A 9,287-nucleotide genomic window follows, 5' to 3' on the forward strand; every position below is an offset into this window, starting at 1 on the left:
TGCTCGCAGCTTCCGACCCGGCCCCGGACGGACCGCCGGCCTGACCACCGTCCTCTGGCCTCTGCCCCAAACCCGTAAGTTCGCGGCCTCCTGGCCCGCCAGGAGCTCCAGGGGAAACTGAGTCCGGGAGGAGGCTGAGCCGCGCTTGGGGCTGGAGAGTGGGACCCCGGGCAGCAGCGTGTGTCCCCCGGTGGCGGCCAGCCGTCCGGGACCCAGCTCCTGGGCGAGGACCCCGGGGGCGCCCCGCCCGCAAGGTGGTGGCCCGAGGCTCTGCCGCGCCTCTTCCAGGGCAGGCGGGATTTCCCCGCCTTGCGGCTGCCACATCCTGACCGTGAATCAGCCCCCGTCGGGAAAATAAAACTTCAGCTCTGGCTTCGCCGCCAGTGTGTCGCCTCGAGGTGCGCTGGCCTGCGGCCTCACACTGGCTACGTGATTTCTCGCCGTTCTGGCGCAAGTGGGCGCACGCGGGGTCTGGCCTTCACCCTTGTGGGACTGGGCGGGTGAGCACCGGTCGCAGCTCTGTGTTTCTTCCGGATGCGGTGGAAGGCGGTCCCTGCTCCCCCCGTCCCACCTGTCCACCCTCTCCCTGGAGAGTGAACCTGGAATGACCATAATCTAAGGCGTGGGACACAGGGGTGGGGTTGGCCTGTGTATCTGAGTTTGGCCACCCAGGGTCTCAGGCTGCACAGGGGCCAGCCTCCGTGCAACCACAGCACTATGGCCGGCCCCAGCCGGTGGCACCAGAGTGGCGGGGGTGGCAGAGACCCCGCCTGGGCCAGGAACCAGGAACTCAGCCAGAGGTCAGGCACACCCATGCAGGCGCTGGAGCTGGAACGTTCCAGCTGGCCATCCCCAGCGCCTCCTTCTAGAGTTGGGACCTGGGGAGGGCACTGGCCTTCTTGGGCCTCAGTTTCCACATCTGCACTCTGATGGGTGAGGACAGTGGCTCAGGCAGGAACCTGAGCAATGCTCCAAACCCCCTCCGGGTGCTATCTGAGCAGGGGACCTTTGGGGAATGGATGCCTGGAGCCCTGTGCAGCAGATACCAGCATATGGCTCCAGATCCGGGTCTGGATCCTTACTCTGACCCCACACCCCAGCAGACCAGCAGCGGCTGTTTAAAAAGCCAGGTGGGTGCAGGAGTCTCTCCTGGGCCTCCCAGGAGTTGACCCCTGCCGCGGCCCCACCCTCTCATCCCTGGACCACCTGGGCCCTGTGGGCTGGAAAAGGGGACATCGCTGGGGAGATGTGACCCACCTGGCGGCTGCCTGGGAGCAATCAAAGCCCAGCCTCCAAGCAGCAAAGAGTTAACCTTTGGGGGAGGCCTCTGGCTTTGTGGAGGTGGCTTTGTGGAGGTGCTGACAGGCTGTCTGTCGGAGCTAATTGCACACCCCTCACCTTCGAGACCTGCAAGCTCCTGCCTGAAATAGACTCCCTTCTCCTTCCATCAAAGCAGTTGTTCCAGGTTGGAAAGTTTGTGGGTTCATGGAGAATGGAAGATAACCGGATAACAGCAGGTGCTGCCTGTGGGTGGGCACAGGGCTGCTCTGAGGTAGCTTCACATCCCTGGCTCTCAGTCACTGCCCAGAGTCCCGCCTTACCCCTCCCTACTTCAGTCTTGCAAACAGCAGGTATCTAATAGGTGCATGATTCGCAGCCCAGTGGACACAGTATGTTGTAAATGACACGCCCATGCCTGTTTCAGGATAGTGGCGGGGGCCAGGGGCTAGAGGCCAGGCAGGAGCTGGTCTCTGGAGGGCTGTCTGCAGGGACCACCGCGGAGCTGTGCCAGGGGACACATGTCAGGGACAAAGAGACTGGTATCCTGGGGGTATGAAGGAGGGAGTGCGTGAAAGGGAGTGAGTGCTCCGTCACTGGAGACGTGAGCATATGGCCTCCCACTAGGGAGGCTGCCACCCTGCCAGCCTCACCTAGTAAGGAGGGTCCTGCCCAGTCTGCCTCTGCACATTCAGACAGTCTGTGACCTGAGCCGGCATGGGGTCTGTTCATGCAGCCACCCCACCTGCCCAGCCCCTGGGGTACCAGGTAACCTCCATGGCGACCACCAGGCAGGGTGAGCAGAGCAGCCGTGCCTGTCCTCCCGTGAGAGGCTGTGGCGTCCTTCCTCACACAGCACCTCTCTGAGGTGTAATTAAATGAAGAACTGGAGCTGCTGCTTGGGGTCCCCACTCTTAAGGTCTGCATCTGCTCCGAGGGCTGGCCGGAGTCTGGCCTGTCCCCTGCGCCACTCATGACACCCTGGGCCCTTACGACACGCCAGGTGCATGTGCAGGGAAAGGAACGGGGGAGCTGGCCTGACGCTCCTGCCACCGTCTCCAGCCTCACTCCCTCCCCGGGGGAAGGTCTGGGTCCTGGAGACAGCATCCATGTCAAAGGTGGAGAAACTGAGGCACAAAGCAGCTAAGTTATAACCTCAGTGTCATCCATTCTGACAGAGCCTTGATGAAGCCCCTACTGTGTGTCAGCCTTTGTGCCTATCTGACCCTTCCATGGGGCAGAGTCCGGCTACACTCAGCCCTACCAGACAGGCACAGGGCGCTACCTGGGAGTCAGGGTGTGAATGGGCCAGCCCATGGGGGAGCTGCCCTCCCTCCCAGGTGCTACCTGTCCCCTGCTTGTCTCTGTCCCTTGTCACTACCACAGTGCCCACTGGGGGGTGGCTCAGGGTCCTCGTACCACTACTTTGGGATAGGGCAGCCTTGTCCTGCCGGGCCCCCAAACAGGGCAGGCACCCCCCATGTGAGCCAGCAGCAGCCCATGCAGATAAGACAGGGGCCAGGGGCCTGCCTGGACCCCCGCTTCCTTGCAGTGCGGGTCCCTCTGGCAGATTAGAGCTAGAGCCATAGCCCGGGTGTGACAGCCACAGTGACGGCCCCTCTCCCAGTGCTGTCTGAGGACAGGGTGGCTGGGGGCTGGGGTTAGGCCGCCACCTCCTCCCCGGCCGCTTCCTGGCTGCTCCCTGCTACAGGAAGTCGGGGGAGGCACCAGGAGACTCCAGAGAGAAGGGCCAGGCCAGGTCATTGCCCTAGAAGAGCGACTGGTCATGGCTGGGGTGCCCACTGTTTCCCCCACCCCCATCCCATCCATTGAGATGGTGTGGAGACTGGCAGGAGCCGGTGGGTATGACGGGAGCCCCAGCTGGGCTGACCGAGACCTCTGCAGGGTCACAGGGTGCTGAGCCGCTCACGTGCTGTGAGCCTGGTGCAGTCTGGGCACCCCAGGTCCAAGTGGGAGAGGGGAGTGACGGGCTGGGCTGGAGGGGGCCCTGCTGCCCCAGAGCTCTGCCCTGGGCCTCTCTCCAAGTGAAGGCAGAGGCCCCCCTGGGGAAGTGGAGGCAGGCTTTCTGCTTCCCATTTTGCAGATGGTGCCACTGAGGGCCAACACCAAAGCCTCCAGTTGAGGCTGACCCAGCACCCGTGGATTAGGCAAGGGGAGGGGCCGGGTGTCCCAACTGGGTTGGTGGTTCTCTGGTCTCCTCCAAGCTCCACTGCCTGCTGTGGGCAGAGGCCCATCCAGCCCCTCGCCAGACCCTGCCAAAGCCCCCCAGATGCACACAGTCTGGGTGGACACAGCCATGGGACAGGAGTCTCTCTGAGCCCTAGCGGTTTCAAACCTTGCCCGGTGGGAGTGGATGTGGCCAGCTGTGTGAGGTGGTCTCCATCTCCCCATCTGTGCCTGGTCCTGGGTCCTGTGGGCCCCAGGATGTGGCTTCAGTGTATAGCCTGCGTCTCCCACTGTCTGTGCCCCTGCATCCCTGTTCCCGCTCCAGGTACAGCTAGGATGGCTACTGTGCCCAGCGGTGGGGAGGCAGACGTCGATCTGCCGCAGGATTGGGAAGAAGGCATGAGGTTGGGGTAAGAGGGCTGCCCTCTGTTCCCCACTTGACTCTGTCCCCTACATGCACAGATGCAAGTGGCCAGAGAATCAGTGCACCTCGGGGGTACTCACAGCCCCTGTCCATGCTCAGGATGGCCCAGGCTGTGGAGGGGGGAGCCAAGAGGGGCCCGGTGGGCAATGCTGGGCCAGCCCACCCAGGGCCAGCACCTGAGAACATCCTGGCCATCTTGCAGATGGGAAAACTGAGTCCATATGGGACTCTGGCACCTGTGTCCCAGTGAGCCATGTGCAGCAGCACACGGTGCCCACACTGGGATCCTGTTCGCCCGGTCGGGCCTGACAAGCCCTGGCACTGGCCGCCTGGGGCAGGCAGCTGAGGGACGCTAAGCGGAGCCATCCCAGCACCATCCCGGCTCCATGCCGGCTACCAAGCAGGTAGCTGCTGTGAGGAAGGGTGAGCAGCTGGGCATGGCACCTGGGGTGGTTACACTCCTGGGTGACGGTGGCATCTCCTTGACCTGCCAGTGGGCTACGGGTTGGCATGGACACCCTCATCCTCATTTGGTGACAGAAACCAGGAGAACCTGTGGGTCATCTGAAGGGCCGGGCCATTCATCAGGGAGCCTGGTCTCACCCGGAACCAGAGCTGTCCCCGCTCTGGGCCCTGGCAGCAGCCCCTGGCCGTGCTGGGGTGCGAGGGCTCGGCCTCCCCCCACTGTCAATCTGTCTTTGTTCTCCTGCTCCCAGACAGGCCGCCACTAGTCAGGACGTGGGCTGGGGATGGGAACGACGGGGCCTGGCATGTGGGCAGGCAGCCGGTAGCTCTGCTGTCCTGGGCACAGGCAAGGTGGGGGCAGCAGAAGCACATAGCAGTTGGGACCTGAACCCTGAAGTCGGGGTCTGGCTCCAGTCAGCCCCCTCCCCATCGGGCTGGGAGAGGCCTCTTCTGAGAACAGCAGAAGGACGGGGTGGGGGAGGGCGGGGGGGGCGGCCCTCATGGAGTAGGAGTCTTTGCCTGGGTCTGGTCTTGGGGACAAAACCCAGGCAGGGGTTATGAGGGTGAACCTGAAGTCTTGGTGCTCCTGGCCACCTACCCCCATCGTCTGGAGGACCCTGCAGGTGGCGTCTACGACCAGGTGCTGGGGCCTGTGGTAGACCAGTGCCGCCCCCATGGGCTGGCCAGGCTGCCTTCTCCGGTCGCTGACCCTGACCGTAGTCTGCAGGCATCGCTCCCCCTCCGCGGCCTTGTGCTCACGCAGCACCTGGCAGCCACCGTCATTGTTGTCACTGTCCTTCCCCCAGACTCCAGGCCAGGACCCAGGAGTGCCCATGGCAGCCGGGCCCTCAGAGAGCCCCCCCTCCCCCGGCTTTTGTGCAACTGAGGAGACTGAGGCCCAGAGAAGGGCCCCGCTGGCGACTCTTGTGTGGAGGGCAGACCCAGTCCCCGCTCAGCGTCGGTGCAGGTGGAAGTGAAAGCCTGGCTTACCGCTGTGGCGCCTGCCCTTCCTGCCCTCCTTGCCTGGGCTGTGCTGGCAGACCCTCCCCCTCCCCGTGCATTTCCTGCTTGCTGTACCCCTCCCATCACCCCTTCTCCCTGTGAGGTCCACCGGTTGCTCCTAATGTGGGATGGGGTCAGTGGAGGATGTGCCTGCTGCCCAGATCCGAGAGACACAGCCCATCTGCCTGGCTCCCTGACAGTGGTATCCCCTGCCTCTCTGCACTGGCCAACCCAGACTCCCGCCCCTCTGCACTTACAGGGCTCCCACGACACTTGCCAGAGCACCAGGAAGGACCCCAGGCTCCCAGCTCCACCCCTTCCTCCTTAGTGAGCTGGGGGTGGGAGCAGGGGCACTCTGAGACCAGCCTCCCTCTGTAAGAGGGAAATGGTGTCTTCCAGGCATTTTGCTTTCTGTTTTCCACACTATACAAGTAACCAAATCCATCCCAGATGCAGCTTCTGTTAGTATCCGGGCAGGTGTCCTGGGGATGCGTCACACTGTGTGTGTTTTGCCCTTCGTCCTGCTCCCTGTCTTTTGTTTTCTAATTTGACACTGATGAGATCGTCTTCCTGCTCACCCTTTCCAGGGGGCCCTCTATCCTGTTGCTGGGCACCGCTGGGGGTGGGGGACAGCAGGACTTGCATGTGGCAGGAGTTCCAGGACTTGGGAGGCAGGGGCCTTGCACTCTGTCCAGAAATCTGCAGACTGCAGGTGGCAGGGCTGGAGTGCTTCTTAGATGTGAGATGAGCCAGAGGACAGTGGAGACACAGCCAGCCCTTCCCCTAGGCCCTGCGTACCCCATGCCTCTGGACATGTGGGCAGTGGGAGGATACTCAGCCTTCACCTTCCTGAGGCCTGCTGTGCCTCCCTGGGACATTGTCTGCAGTGGGAGAGGCACCAGGTAGCGGACAAACCTGATGACCCACATGCTGGAGGCCTCAAAGGAGCGGAGATTCTGGGAGGGAGGGGGGCAGGGGTCATGCCAGGGCAGGCTCGGTCCCAGGTTCTCCCTCACCCTGCAGGGCCTGGGCTACCCTGGAGCCCGGGGAGCTGCGGGGGACGCGTGCAGATCTGGAGATCAAGGCTTGCCAGGCAGTGGAAAAATTTGGGCTCCTGGAGGAGCTAAAAATACAGTGTGGCAGCCCCTGCCTCCCAGTTCCGGAATCCCCCTCCTGCCATGCTGCCCGCCCACCTCATGGAAGACAAACTCCTGCTTGCCCCCACCCCTGCTGGCTCTGGGCCCAGAAGCATCAACCCGTCCCCGTTGCTGGCAGGGGCACCTGAAGCTGCCTGCCCACCCCCAGGCAGCAGTCCCCCTCAGGGGTCACACGTGCCTAGCCTGTGCCTACCCTGGACCCCACCTCTGCCCGGGCCCCCAGAGCCCCTTGGTCCCCTGCCATCTTTTCAGGGACGGAGGCATGGAAGCAGCACCCGCCTTTCCACGGTGCCAGGCTCCTGCGCGTGCCTCATGGGAGCTGGACCCTCGGGCAGACCTCCCCCGGCGCCTAACAGTGGGGCTTTTGCAGGGGAGGGGGCTGCCCGTGGTGGACTCAGATATGTCCCAGGGAGCCTCCATGCCCAGTACAACCCCCATCCCCACATTGGGTCACGTGAAGCCTCGTGGCTGGCTCCTGGGAGGCCGATGAGGGGGCCGAGACCAGGGTTTGCATAGCTTGCTCAGGTCCCACATGAGCCAGGATTTAGAGCTGGGTACTCAGCTCCGCATCTGGGCTGCCTGCCACTGCCACCCGGCTCTGAACCAGGGCAGGTGGCACAGCCACTGTGCACAGCCCGGGGCGGGGCCCACCCCAGCAGCCTGCCTTCTCCGGCTCCGTTTCTCCATCTGCACAGCAGTACTGGGTGAATGGTTTCAGGTGGGGGACAGTTTTGGCTCTGCCCCCACACATGGCCTAACATAACTGCCAGGCAGGGGCGGCGGCTCTGTGGCTTCCCGTGAGTCAGCACAGCTGCCCCAGTGTGGGTGCTCAGATGGAGGTGCTGGCATGGCCACCCCAGGCTGGCCAGGCCAGGCCGGAGCTGGCAGGCGGGCATCCTGCCACAGGGCTGTCCCCAGGAGGTGGTGAGGACCTCCAGGTCCTTGGGCAGCCCCTGTGCTGGAGCCAGGGAACGCTCAGCCCCCACACAGGACCTACGCAGGCCAAGAGGGAGACCTTGCAGGAATCCCATTCTGAGGGCCCCACGTTAGTAACACTGGAGAGCCACAGTGACATATCAGTGGGGGGTGAGCCCCTCAGAGCCTCAGGATCTTCATCTACAGAAGCCTCTGCCCTCTGCAGTTCCAGTGGTGCTAGGAGTGGGTGGACTGTGGGAGCTGGTGCCGACTACGGAAAAACTCTGCAAAGAAGGCGAATTCCTGTGCCTGTGGCTCCACCCCATGAGGCCATCCCCTTAACGAGCCAGGGCTGAGCGGGACATTGACAGTCCCCCTGAGCGCTCACTCTATGCCAACTGGCTCTAATCCTGTCTAGTGGGATCCCACTGCAGCCACTTTATGGATGGAGAACAGAGGGCAGAGGCACTTGCCTGGGTCACACCACCTGTAAGCCCAGGAATGAGGCTCTGCCCCCTTGGTTGGCACTGGCACCTTTGGGGTGGTGTTCCCTGGAGCTCTGTGTACCCGAATCCTCCCCTGTGACCCTTGGAGAAAGGGACAGCCACCTCTCAGTGGGCACGGCTGTTATTCGGGGCTGCAGGGCCACTGCCCCTCCTGTTGGCAGACCAGAGGCAAGCAGGAGTGAGGAAGCTCTGTAGTTTCATCATCTATATATTTATTTCTATGTATATATGTACGGAAAGCTTTTTATAGAGAAAGACAAGGCTGGGGATACCCTGGTGGAGGCAGCTGTCTGGGACCTGGGGGGGAGCAGGAAGTTGGGCTCTCTCGAGGTGGGTGGGGAGCACATTTGGCTGTCTCTGGTGGGTCCCAAGTTGGAATCAGGAACAAAAGTCAAGGAAACTGTCAGCTGACAGCCAAGTCCTGGCGTCTGGGGCCGGGTGCAGAAGGGGTTTGTTTGCCGCTGAGCATGGCGGAAGTTTTCTGTCTTCGTATGTGGGCTGGCTGTGGGCTGTTGCCTGTTCAGACTCTCCTCCTGAAAAGCAGTTGGAACATTTCTAGGGAGTCGTCCCTGGCACAGAGCCTGACCGGGTGTCCCTGGATGAGCCAGGAAGCCTGGGGGACATCACAGAGAGAGGGTAGGGGCCCTGGCTTCGGCCTCTGGGTCCTTGGCAGAGCTGGCTCTCCTGGCTAGACACCAGTCTGTGCCAGGCCACGGCCCTGTGCCCACTTGCGGCCCCCAGACAGTGCTTGGTGGGGCACGGCCGATGGCTACAGCTCAGCCCCAGGACTCAGAGCCAGAGCACAGGTGCGCGGGACTCTATGTGGATGAATGAGCCAGTTACCTCCTGCTATAGGTACCCACAGACCACAGGGGCTCCTGTCGATGGCATGTTTCAGGAAATGAGAGCCCGTCGCCTCTGGTGAACAGGGCTGGGCAATGCCAAAAGGGAACATACTCAGGTCGGCGGGCACCCTGTGCATCTGGGGGCTCCCAGGACCTGGGGCATGGTGGCTCTAGGCGACACTGTTTGCCTCTAAATGGTTGAGGGCTTTTGCACAGAGGCACCCCTGGGGCTCTTGGCTGGAGAGGATGTTTTGGCCAGAGGCCTGGCCTGGGAGAGTTCACGCTCAATCCACTCAGCCTGTGCCAAGGGACAGGGACTCCGGCCAGTGGAGGCGGGGGCAGGGGGAGGGTCGGTTCAGCCTCTTTAGGCAGCAGCACCCGAGGTGGACGGGAGTGTGCGCAGAGGCCCGGCTCCCTTGCCCTTCATGGTGGCGGGGCAGCCCCCCATCACCACCAAGAGGGGCCTCAGGGACCCAAGGCTGTCTGGGGGGTACCCGGGCCACGGCTG

General features: G+C 62.9%; 1 protein-coding gene across 1 annotated transcript in view; it reads left to right on the forward strand.

Moving 5' to 3' along the window:
• INF2 (inverted formin, FH2 and WH2 domain containing) overlaps positions 1-9,287 on the forward strand; it is a 28,569-nt gene continuing 19,282 nt past the window's right edge. Inside the window, exon 1 of the mRNA XM_021711077.1 lies at positions 1-74. The gene's annotated coding sequence lies outside the window, so the exon portion shown is untranslated. The remainder of the gene's footprint in view (positions 75-9,287) is intronic.

Source organism: Carlito syrichta, unplaced genomic scaffold, assembly GCF_000164805.1.
Source record: "Carlito syrichta isolate Samal-C Ts95f unplaced genomic scaffold, Tarsius_syrichta-2.0.1 Scaffold301850, whole genome shotgun sequence".
NCBI lineage: Eukaryota > Metazoa > Chordata > Mammalia > Primates > Tarsiidae > Carlito > Carlito syrichta.